Source organism: Gekko japonicus, unplaced genomic scaffold (assembly GCF_001447785.1).
Source record: "Gekko japonicus isolate JY-2015 unplaced genomic scaffold, Gekko_japonicus_V1.1 scaffold679, whole genome shotgun sequence".
Taxonomy (NCBI): Eukaryota; Metazoa; Chordata; class Lepidosauria; order Squamata; family Gekkonidae; genus Gekko; species Gekko japonicus.
The window spans coordinates 872,412-884,340 of record NW_015160229.1 but is presented as its reverse complement, the minus strand read 5'-3'; the positions used below and the strand labels follow the sequence as shown (position 1 = coordinate 884,340).

The 11,929-nt window shown below is 42.3% G+C and overlaps 1 long non-coding RNA gene across 1 annotated transcript in view; it reads right to left on the bottom strand.

Annotated features, from left to right (window-relative positions):
• Nucleotides 1–4,230: 4,230 nt before the first annotated feature.
• Nucleotides 4,231–11,929, bottom strand: part of LOC107111109 — a 9,699-nt gene continuing 2,000 nt past the window's right edge. Inside the window, exons 2-4 of the long non-coding RNA XR_001482545.1 lie at nt 6,768–6,809; nt 6,063–6,155; nt 4,231–4,287 (exon numbers count right to left, since the gene is read on the bottom strand). This is a non-coding gene — a long non-coding RNA (uncharacterized LOC107111109). The remainder of the gene's footprint in view (nt 4,288–6,062; nt 6,156–6,767; nt 6,810–11,929) is intronic.

Genomic DNA, 11,929 nt, shown 5'->3' with positions numbered 1-11,929 from the left:
CTTCTCAGTTAAGAGTCCTGTTTGCTCTCATGGATCCAGCACTCAAGGAAAAGAGCCCTCCTCCTTGCTACAAGGAGTTTTTATTACCTCTCTTTCCCCCACCCACTGACCGAGTCAGGCCAGGTCAGAGAAGCGTTTCCTGCAGCTTCTTCCTGATCCTCCAAATCTCTGTTCCCTGCTTGGAGAAGGGGGAGAGCTTGACCCACCCCATTGTCTCTCCTGCTAGAGCTATTAGCATATTTATAAAGGTAAGCTGGAAAACAATTGGACTGACTTCCTCCTCCCTGCATGTTCTCTGCCCAGAGGGGGGGAAATGTTTAAAACTGCCTAGTGAAGGGCCGAAGGATGAACATAGTTGCTTGCTAGGAGCACTCTGTGCTTTGTCTCTACCCTACTGAAGATGTTTTGCTATAAACATTGGAGGGAGGCATCTTCAACCCCCCCCCCCTTTCTAAGGAAGGGTTTTTACAGGTGGGCTCATCTGGATTTCTTTTAGAACACCTCTGATAACATTGAGATGGTGGGGAAAGGGAGGCATAATCTGCCAGTAAGAGCAGACCTTTCACTACTCACCTTTTGGACTTTCCCTGGCTTTTCTCATACCCTCCCTTATTAGAAAGAACATTATAAAGCAACATAAGTGAAGCAGTTTAAGAAAGAGGTATCCCCCCCCCCCCCCCCTTTTTTCTCTTCCCCTGCTATGATGAACTGTCTTATCCTGGAAGGGAAATATTTCTGTTCGACCGGTAATGTAAAGAACCTATATAACTCTTTGAACTGAGGGGGAGAGTACTGGATTAACAAGGCTGTTATCTTCGGTTAAAGCTCGCAACACAAATGAATGGATATTTTTAAGGCACTTTCAATGCTTTGTTTTTCTCAAGTATGTCTGATATCAGTTTGATCCTGAGTATACAAATATAAACAGACATAGAAATTTGGTTCTACTTCCAGGATGTCTATCCATCTCTAAGGATTTGATATTGCTACATGTCTTTTTTTATTGGACTATTGCGAATAAGCCAAAAAACTGCATAGTAGAACAAAACCCTGAATTTTCATCTTACAGGACCTGGGAAATTTCCCACCTCCTCCTTTCTTTATCTCCAATGGAAATACCTTGTCGTTTTTCTAACTTACTGACTGTGTATACCATACTTACTCCCACCTGCACTGATTGGATATTTTCACGTGTGGATTAGACCCATATAAGGATTAAACTGAATTTTTTACCTTTACTTTGGTTTTGGCAGTTCTCCATCTTTGCTGGGATAATAGCTTTGACTCCCTGCCAAAAGCCAAGATTGCAAGCAGCACATGGAACATACTGTACTAATGAACTCTTAAAACACCTACTGGCCAAGTGTTATTTGCATCCGGCACTCTTCTCTTTTCCCAATTGATATCTGGACAAATTTTGATACTCACCCTCCTCTCTATAATATATTAATAGTTAAAATTTATTTACAACCTTCATTTTAAAGACACAACATTTAACTACACTAATTTAACTAACATTAACTCCACTGACCTTGTAGCCTGCCTGTGTAGTGTCTTCCCATCAATTAACCGTGTGACTAGTTTCGTTTCCCAGCCTCGGCTCTAACTGCCCTGGTCCTCCTTCTTGCCCGCGAGAGTCAGGCCAATTGGCCCATAGGTGGTGGTGGGGTTACATTTGAATACCCTCTCTCTCTGCTTTCTGTGTAGTAGTTATTCCTAACAGTGATTATATTTCTGCGACCATAGTACTAGCAATAAAGTATAACTTTCAAAGAAGTGTGTGCTCTGTTGTTTGACTGTGGGTCCTGACATTCTGTTAGGAATCCTACTTTCCCAACTTCCTTGCATCTCTCAAGCTGAGATGAGCAACGATGAAGAGAAAACCGTCCCTAAGATGACAGAGAGTGAGGTTCCTATCACTCAGACTGAGGTACCGGTGACTACCACACCACCGGTGACTGCTCCAAGACCGACTCCAAGTCTAGGTACTGTGCCGAAGATGTCATCGGCCCATTTTTTCCTGACGCTGAGAGGTCCGCAGCAATTGGCCAGGCAATCGTATCGGCCGGGGAGCTTGTGGTGGGGCCAATTCAACCCGGACTCAATGGAGGAGACGTACATCCTCACACAGGGGGCGCACAGAGACAGTCGATTTGATATCGGACTCCAATCCGATGCCAGCTTCCAGCCGTTCAGAAGGGCCTCGGAGGCGGCCACCAGAGCGCACAGTGGCCGCACATCTCCAGAGGTGGAGTTCGATTGGGCCCAATGCCTGGAGGCTGTGGAATGAGACTGGCTCCAGATGAGATGGGAATTCGAGGACGCACTCCTGGCCATTCTGGATATGGTAATTAGAGCACTGCAAGTGGAGCGCAAGGTGCAACAACCAGCACTGGCCCTTCCACCTCCGCAGGAGACCCTCCCCGCCCCAGCGCCCCAAGGGCCAGGACCTGCTGGCCCGCCTGCTGTTCTGGCACCCGGACCCGCTGACAAGCCAGCACCTGTGCCCAGGCCAGGCAGCCCGAGGGGTCCCGTCCTTCACCACCCAAAGGATCTGATCGAGGTGACCTTTGATGGGGATCCGGAAGAGTTGTCCTATTTTGTGGTTCGGGTGATGAAGTTTGTGGAGAAATGGAGACACCTGTTCCCAGATGACAGCAGCCAATTAGATGTAATCACAGCTCGCTTGAAAGAGGCCGCAGCCACTTGGTACATGGGCTTATACAACGCAAGGGGCCCGGAGCTGGTGAGTGTGGACGCTTTTATGTGGGTGTTGCATGCCCAGTTTGAGGACTGGAATGCTGGCCTGAAGGCTAGGGCATTCCTCCGCACCCTAAAACAGGGGAAGTGGTCAGTGAGGGAATACTCATCAGAGTTTAAACTCTGAAACTGGTCTGAAACTGGCCAGACCAAGTCTTGGCCGAGCTGTACCGGGTGGGGCTGAATCAAGAGATCTGCGAAACAGTCCTGTGCACGGTGGATCTGATATCCCTCCTGGCATGGATGCAAGAGAGCGCTGAGGGCTGTCTAAACACACTACGCCTAGACATTGCTGCAGTGGGAGGAAAGCCAACCCCTCCTCTGACCCAGAAGGGAAAGCCGGTATGACCGCCTGAAACACTCAGGGATCGATGCCTGAAGCAGGGGCTGTGCCTAAGTTGCGGGGAACGGGGCCACTTTGCCACTGACTGCAGTGGATCGAGCCCTGGAAAACCGGGAAAACCCAAGCCAGCCAAAATGCGGGTGGGAACCCTGGTGAAGAAACCATCAGGCAAGCCAAAATTCACTAAGGCAACCCCGGAGGAAACCGAGGACAGCACCAGCAAGGACAAAAGTCCCGAGTCGGCGGGAAAAGGCCAGGTCCTGCTGTGAGAGGCACAGAGCTGCAGGGCTCGATCCCGGAGGCGCCAAAAGTGGTGAGCAGCTACCCTCCCCTCTTTTTCGTGACTGTGACTCTTATGAATCCAGCCAAGGGGACCCACATCAGAGTAAGGGGCCTCATTGACTCGGGGTGCGGGAGGGACCTCATCAATCCATCTTTAGTGGCGGGGCTGGAAGCTGCGGTGGTGCGGTTACCCGAACACCTAATCTTTACTCAAATGGATGGGTCCACGATGAAGGAACCTTGCGAGTTCAAGACGGTGCCATTACGGTTGGGGGCGGGGGATCACTGGGAAGAACACCGTGATTACCCCCACAGCTAGGTTCCCGCTAGTATTAGGAAGCCCCTGGCTGCATGGGCATGATCCCTACATTCTGTGGGATAAGGGGAAGGTGCAATTCATCTCCCCACGATGCAAGTCGCATCTATGGAACCAGCAGTGGGGTTCCCAGCCAGAAGCCGAAGCCCCCCACGTTTGCCTGGCCCAAGACGAGTTGAATTCTATTCCCCCCAAATATCAGGACTTGGCCAGGGTCTTCGAAGAGGAAGAAGCGGACGAGCTCCCACCCCATAGGCATTCAGACTGTAGTATCGAATTACTACCGGGTCATAAATTGCCTAAGGTCTCTGATTCTCTGGTGCATAACATTGCTAAGGCAGAACCTGGCTCCTTCATGTGGTCGGACCATGCTTATGTACAAATTCATCTATTAAAACAAAGCCAAGACTGATGACACTGGAAATTAAATAAATTCATTTTATTGAACGAACGTTGCAAGGAAGACATTTGACAGTCTATTGAAATATATTTTAAAGAAAATGAAACAGACAATGTGGAACATCACATGGTCTGGGATGCCCTCAAGGCAGTGCTGAGGGGAAAGATCATCTCCATGGCTGCACATCTGAAAGAAAAAGAGAACAACAAAAAAGTTAATACCCTGTTAAATACTGTTAAAGCCCTTGAGGAAAGGCATAAAGTAGCAAGAAGCAAGAAAACATGGAAAGAACTATATACTTACCTGGCAGGGGAAAGAACTAGAAGCCAACTGCAAAATCCTACAAGCCTTAGAGAAACAGCAGATTCAGAAACAACTCCTTTACCTCAAACAACAATACTGGCAAAAAAAAATAATCCAAAACATTTAAAACGATTAGCCTGGCATGTCAAGCAGAAACAAACTGAGCGCAGAATTCATACAATGAGATCTAAAGACAATATCATATTGACCAAGCCATCTGGAATCGCAGAATGCTTCACTAAATATTATGAAGACCTCTACACTTCTACTAACACTAAGATGGAAGAAATTCAACAACATCATCTCTCACAGCAAACTCCTATGATTCTTTAATTCTCTCTGTTGACCTAGAGAAAGCCTTCAACAGTGTGGAAGTCAAGTATTTACGACATCTTCTGAGTCCCACGAACTTTGGTTCCAAATTTCAAACTGCTATACAGTCAATGTAGTGCTATGCAGTCAATGTAGTGCTACACCAAACTGCTATACAGTTTGGTGTAGTGGTTAAGTGTGCGGACTCTAATCTGGGAGAACCGGGTTTGATTCCCCACTCCTCCACTTGCACCTGCTGGTGTGACCTTGGGTCAGTCACAAGCTCTGGCACAGCTGTCCTTGAAAAAGAGCAGTTTCTGTCAAGAGTTCTCTCAGCCCCACCCACCTCACAGGGTGTCTGTTGTGGGGAGGGGAAGGGAAAGGAGTTTGTAAGCCGCTCTGAGACTCCAAGTGAAGGGCGGGGTATAAATCCAATCTCCTCCTCCTCCTCCTCTTCTTCTTCTTCTCTTAAAGCCAGGATTCTAACAAATGATAACACGAGCAAAACCATAAGACTGCAGAGAGGCACCAGACAAGGCTGCCCATTGTCACCACTCCTTTTTGCCCTCCCAATAGAACCCTTAGCATCAGCCATTAGAAAAAACCCTTTAATATCGGGCATCAAAGTCAACAACTCAGTCAGTTTGTATGCAGATGATATTATCATATTCCTCTCAAACCCGGAAGAATCACTTGAAGAATTACAATGCTTATTCAAGATGATACCATCCATAACAGGACTGACGATGTATCTTCAAAAATCAAAAATAATCCCAATCTCAATCAAGCAGGAAGTGAAAGTCAGGATCCATTCTGCTTTCCCTTTCCAATGGTCAATGGCAAACTGGAGATGCCTGGCCATCACAATTCCATCAGACTTATCAAACGTACTACACTGCAACTTTTACAAAACTTTCAAAGAAGTGAGGAACTCTTTGGAAAAATGGAATCAACTGCAACCCTCTTGGGCTGACAGAATCGCCTTAAAAGTTCCATCCTCCCAACATTTCTATTTTTGTTCAGAGCTTTGCCAATCACCATTCCACAAAAGACCTTAACAAGTGGCAAAAAGCGTTAAACAATTTTTTTTTTGAGCTATAAAAAGCATAGAATTTCATTCTCGACATTAAAAATCCCGGCTTCTCAAGGAGACTTAGATCTCCCAGACTTGGCTTTATACTACGCAGCTGCCAGTTTAGCCTGCACTGTCAAAACCTTAAACAGCAATCTTGATCCCACATGGAAGCAAACAGAAGAATGCTACACTAAGCAGATCCCACTTCAAGACATATACTGGAAGACCCCAGCTAATAGGCCTAAAGAATGCAAGAAAAACCAATACTTACACGCAGCGTTGATGGTGTCGGATCACTATAGGAAACTTCTTCTACCTCCTCCCTTGCAGGCTTCTTCCTTCCTTAATCAAGACTGGTTTCCCCCTGGAAAGGAAGGTATGATTTCGTTAAACTGGAGGGAAGCAGGGATTTCTCGTCTAGTGGATTTAACAAACAAAGGGATTCCACTCACTAAAGCCGAATTAGAGGCGAAAACAGGCAATAAAATTCCTTGGTACAGTTATCTTCAGATATCTCATCTTCTTCAAGAATTAAGGCAACTACAGGTGTTTGAGAAACCTCTAAATCTCTTTGAACAGTTGCTATTACACCCACCTCATAACAACAAGGGTTTCATTTTGAAAATCTATAAACTTCTGCTTTCTACATCATCATCAAAACAGAACAAAAATTCAGCGATATGGCAAATTGAATGTGGAAATCACATTCTTCCAGAAGACTGGGATACCATCTGGAACTCTCCAAACAATACCTCAAAAATATTCTCTATTAGATTTAATACTTTTAAAGTGAGGCACCGCAGGTATATGACACCCGCCAGACTGCACAGAATAAAGTCAGAAAGTAATAAGTACTGCTGGAAGAAATGTGGTTCTGTAGGAGACTTTTTGCATTGTTGATGGCAATGCACAGGAATACATAATTTCTGGCTACAAATTATAGAACAAATTAAAATCATTACTGGTGTTCTCTTACCTGATCTCCCGGAATTCCTTTTGCTTGATGTTTGGTCTGAACCTGCAGGAAACAAAACAAAAAAATATACAAATTGCTACTTTACTTGCTATTGCCAGAGTTACGATTGCTCAAAAATTGAAAGATAGAACACTTCCCTCCTTGTCTAACTGGAAAAATAAATTATGGGAACATTTTCTCTTCGGGAAAATTGCCTCACAAAACGCTGTACTTAACATGGGAGGCCATCAGCTCAATTTTAAACCAGTTTGGTTCGCAGTGGTCAAATACCTGGCTGAAGGGAATTTCGTCCCCATCAATCGTTATTACCAAAACCTTTTATATTTCTGAAGCTTTGAAAATTTCTTATCTGTGTAATTCAGGTTGACATAGCTGTTCTTGCTTTATACTGTTTTGATTATCTCACTACTTTAAACTGTTGTTAATTTTATATTATATGGTTTATAAAATTGATAAATAAAGAGTTTTTAAAAAAGAAACTAAAAAACGACAAGGCATCAAGACCAGATGGACTAACTGCAATTTATTACAAAACTTTTGAAGAGAAGATAATTTTGTCCTTAGAAAAAGTTATGAATGATAGAAGAAGAGGAGGAGGAGGAGATTGGATTTATACCCTGCCCTTCACTGGAAGTCTCAGAGCGGCTTACAAACTCCTTTCCCTTCCCCTCCCCACAACAGACACCCTGTGAGGTAGGTGGGGCTCAGAGAGCTCTTTCAAGAACTGCCCTTTCAAGAACAGCTCTTGCCAGAACTATGGCTTGCCCAAGGTCATCCAGCAGGTGAAAGTGGCGGAGTGGGGAATCAAACTAGGTTCTCCCAGATTAGAGTCTGCACACTTAACCACTACACCAAAAAGAATACATTGCTACCATCCTGGCAAGAAGCTCATATAACATTAATATACAAAGAGAATAATCATCCAGTGTTTCCACAATAATATAGACCCATTTCATTGTTGAATGTGGACTATAAAATTTTTGCCTCAATCATGGTTGATAGACTAAGGAAATGTATCTCCAAAGTAATTCATCCTGACCAGACTGGTATGTACTAAAAAGACATAGTTCGTTTTGTTGTCGATGCAATAGAACTTGTTAAACTTAAGGGTGAAAAAGCAGCCTTTCTGTTTTAAAATGCTGGAAAAGCCTTTTATAATGTGTCTCGGAATTTTCAACAAAAAACATTGCAATATTTCAACTGTGGTTCCAGATTTTTGAATTGGATAAAGAACATCTACACTAAACAACATGCAAAAAATTTTAATCAATGGGGTCTTGACAAATGGATTCAAAACAGAAAAAGGAACCCATCAAGGATGTCCACTCTCTCCACTTTTCTTCTTGTGAATAAAATTTTTGCTTCTAAGATAAAACAAGATCCCAAAATTGAAGGATTAAAAGTAGAAGGAGAGGAATTTAAACTAAAGAGTTATGCAGATGGTGTGGTCCTTACAATTTCATACCCCCAACTTTCTCTCCAACATGTAATGGAGCAAATTGACACGTTTGGACTCTTTTCAGGTTATAAAATCAGCGGTTTCTGAATAAGAGGTGTAAGCTCATATACACTGTACGATATGTAGCAATGATCAAGGGTGGAAATGAGGAGAGCAGCCTTTAAGATAAATTAACTTAACGTAGCTATATTTGGTCACCATGAGTTAGACTAAAGAACCGTCCTGGCTCATAGTTGATGTAATATTTATAGTGGACATTGTTTGCACATCTTTGTAGGATACACAGTGTTACGCATGTAATGTTTGAACCTCCAATTGTGTTTATGTGTACTTTTAAGTAAAAAAATAAAAATAAATTTAAAAAATCAACAGAAAGAAAATTATGATTATTTTAAAGTTTTCAACTACTCAAGAAGAGGAAGATAATAAGAAAATTTCAGGATGTGAAATATCCGACCAAGTCAAATATTTAGAAACATATCTCACAGGACAGAATGATACACTATTTGAGGCCAATTACATGACAACCTGGTCCAAAATAAAAAAAAAATCTTGAAAGATGGTCTAAATTACAACTGTCCTAGCTAAGAAGAATTTCTGCTATAAAAATGAATCCATTACCAAAATTAAACTTTTTGTTACAGATTATTCCAATTTCAATTTCTGAAAAGATTTTGAGTGACTGGCAAAAACAAATAAATAAGTTTGTATGGAAATATAAGAAACCACCTTGTAGGTTTATTTGCGTTTTCAAAGTTATTTTGCTTTGTATACATAATTTTCTTTGCATTTTCTTGTGTCAGGAGACAGCTAAGTTGGTGCTGAAGATTTTTTATATATATACATTTTCTTTTGCTTTTATACTACACAGCCCATAGAAACAAGGGGTGGGTAAACACTAACAGACTACAGGTGACAGGACAGCATTACTAAAAGAAAATGCTAACAGAATTATATATATTGCTGGTAATAAATGCTTATTCAAGTTTCTCATACTAAGACATACATGAGAAAAACTTCTTTTTCAGTTTATAACAGTAAGTAAAAGCTTATAATATAAGTATTTGCTCTGAGCAAGTAAGCAAGATAAGTGCTTATGTCTCAGTTACATTCTCTTCTTATTTCTTCTTCCCTTCTTTTTATCTTTATCAAAGTCAGTTTTGCCTTTGGGTAATTTGGTGCAGCTTCTCCCAATTCTGATGAGGAATTTTCTTCAGATGAACTGGTTGTATCCAATTCTGAACTTCTCAAGCCACGCGAGCTGTATTCTCCTTCTTCTTGATGACTCTTCTCTTCTTCTGCTGTTGTATCCTTTAGTAGTCCTTGAACTTTCTCCAAAAATCATTTTGCTTTATCAACAGAGTCAATCTTTTCTTTTAAATCCTTGTACTTGAATGTTATTCCTTCAGGTAGAAGCCATCTGTAGCTTATTGATTTCTTTTGTAGATATGTAGTTAAATCTTTGTAATATCTTCACTTTTTTCTGATTTCAAATGGTACATCCTTTAGAACTCTTATTTCCGACTCTTTAATCTTCAAGATGTTTCTATTGGTAGCTTGTAGACCTTTTCTTGTAGACCTTTTCGAGAATCTGACTATAATTTCCCCAGGTAGGTTTCTCTTCTTTATGTATTCGGGGTATGATCTATAGACCACATCCAGATCGCTTAATAATTCTTCACGTTACATACCTGTCATTGGGGCTAATGCTTGAGTCAAGATTTCTTTGAGATTCTCACCGCTTTGTTCTGGAACATCTTGAAACCTCAGCACATAGGCTGATTTTTCTGCTTGAAACCTAAGGATTTGTTCTTTATCAGAGGTTCATTCTTTTTGTAATCTGTCCACTTTTTGATCAAATACAAATGTTTTAAAAACAACCTTTTTGGCTCCATTAGAGTTCTTTACCATCTGTTTTTGGAGTGTTTCAAAATTGTGGTTGAGATTCGTCATTTGGTCCAGTAGGGGTTGCAGTGCTACAGCTAACATGGCTGAAAAGTCTGTGCTGGCTTCTGGTTTCGCTCCCGGAGATGACGCTTTGCCAGCACCTGAAGGAAGCTTCCTCAGTGCCATTTTTTCCCTGTCAACTCATTGTTTTCTTTTCCCGGGAAGTTTGTAAAAGTTCTTAAGAGAGATTATCGTTGTTCGCTTTGTGTGGCAATGCACTTGCTCATTCAAATAACGTTTTTCCGGACTCTTCTCATTCCAATAAGGCTTTAAATTATAGTTTTTCTTTTGTTGGGGGGGAATATTGCTCCCTTCCCCATCTCTGGTGTGTGTGTGGGGATGTTGGAGCCTGTTTAAAAGTTTATGCGCTTGATGAAAATTCACTCACATTTCTTCCGGTATCGTTAGATTGCCAAGATGTCTTGCATTTTCGCTAAAACTCCTGAATGCTCGACCGGTATGCGCCTCTAGGTACGATGATGGCGCCACAGCAGTAGGACCTTTGGGGCAAAGTGTGCCTCAATCCCTTGGCATCATGCCTCGGGAGCAGCACTACTCGAGCCCCATGGCTGAGGGGTCGTCTACAGGGGCCCCATGGGGGAACCGGCACAGCTGGATCCCCTCCAAGCCACCACGGAACAGGCCGCACCATATGGAGCTCGCCGGTGTGCACCTGCTGGGTGAGAAGCCGAAACCAGAAACCTAGTTGGTGCTGAAGATTTTTAATCTTGATCCTTGCTTGTTCCAATGAAGATCCCAGCTTCATCCTTTCTTCTTCTTTTTCAATTTGTTCTTCAATCTGTGTAAACTTTTGTTTTCTTTGTTTCCTCACACAAGCATCTTGTCTAATAAGCCATTCTCTCGCATAGGCCTTAAAAGCATCCCATACTATGTCCATAGAAATGTCAGGCTGCATATTCAGTTTAAAAAATTCTTGAAATTCTTTTTTAGTGTCAGCTACAACTCCTGGGTTTTTTAAGAGCCATAAGTTCATAGACCATCTGGTCTTTTTAGGAGTATCTTGTAAAGTCAAACAACCATTTATCATGGTTGTTGATATCCAGGCCATGTCTAGTCTTGATCACAACTTATGTCTTGCTGAAAAAAAAGTAAAATCTGATTTATTTATGTTTCTAGTTCTCCATGAGTCCACCAGACTAAATTCTTCAACCAATTGTAGAAAGGAGTTTGGCAATTCGTTTCCTGACTTCTTTTTTCCTGATTGTTTTTTTCTATCTAAGGCTTTGTCGAATACAGCATTGTACTCTCCAATTATTTCTCCTGTTCCTGATTTGGTGCATATATGTTAACTATCAATGTTGCTTTGGCTTGTCTCTGTATTTTGACTATCAGAACTCTTCCATCTTCTGAGTTGTATATCCATTCTGGATGCAGATCTTTTAAGGACCTAGCACAGCAATGCCTCTGGCCCAGCCCCCCCCCCCCCAAAAAAAAAACTAGAATGTCTGTGTCCCTGTTTTGTTCTACAATCCGTAGACCTGGCTGTGATATGTGATTTGATATTGAGTTTTGGAGTGACCTCAAATAATTATCATGAGGATCTGTGAGAGATCCATACTTTAGATTCATGTTTTTGTGCCATTGTGGTGATATGAAGTGATCGAAGCATAACTTCTGTGGTGCAATCTGTGTCTGCCTGTCCCATGGGGTCTGGAGGGCAGGGGCGTTAAAGCAGCACTCCCTTTAACCAAGCTACAAACCACACTGGACATTATTATGAACTCGCAACCGGGGA